Raw genomic sequence first — 960 nt, forward strand, 5'->3', positions numbered from 1 at the left:
GTGTGTGTGTGTGTGTATATATGTTCGTGACTCTTAGCAATACGTGATACGTTACGTACGAATTCGGTACATGAATCATAAAATCATAATGCTAAGATTCTCTCATCATGTCGATCGAGATTATTTCACAAAATCTCAAAATAGATGTGTCGCTATGCGGCACTTTGGACGAAACGCGATGATTCACGCGTGACCCGCCATCTTCTTCAAGATTATACTGATCTTCTTGGCGCGAAAGTGCGGGATGGTATTTACTTCCTTTCTATGTATATTTTAATCATTAATGTTTGTTTTTTATTAATACTAACAATAAATACGTAAAACGTTCAGAAAACTGATGCACATTGATTGCGATATAAAGTATATATTATACTTTAAAGATACGTATCGTTAATGCGTATAAATTACACGAGAGTATCGCACAGTACAAATATACAAATATTACAATCGGTGCGTGTTTCGCTTCGATTCATCGATGAAACGTTAATGATTAGATGGAATTATTGCTCATTGCTTATAAATAGAAGACTACAATTATTTGTAGTTTGTATCCAAGTGTATAAAATATCTACGAAATCTTTAAGGTAAACAAAATTTTTTCAAAATTTCCTACAATATTAAAAATCTCAAAGACAATTCGTTACGAGAAGATCTCCCACATTGTTGATTGATGTACGTGCATATGTTTTTAGAATATGGTGTGTAGCGACACTAGAATTTACAAGCGCAGTGCGCAAGCAATGTGCTCTTGCAGAGTCGCAATCAGGACCTAATCGTGTGGCTAAACTTGGCTGAGGCTACGTACATACAACGAGAATGATTTCTACCGCCAAATTCCATCAAGAAAGAAAGAATAAACATATTGAATAAACTGAGACGAAAACTAGAGAGAAAGAGAGAGAGAGAGAGAGAGAGAGAGAGAGAGAGAGAGAGAGAGAGAGAGAGAGAGAGAGAGTAGTA

The sequence above is a fragment of the Atta cephalotes genome (assembly GCF_000143395.1).
Source record: "Atta cephalotes unplaced genomic scaffold scaffold00092, whole genome shotgun sequence".
Taxonomy (NCBI): domain Eukaryota; kingdom Metazoa; phylum Arthropoda; class Insecta; order Hymenoptera; family Formicidae; genus Atta; species Atta cephalotes.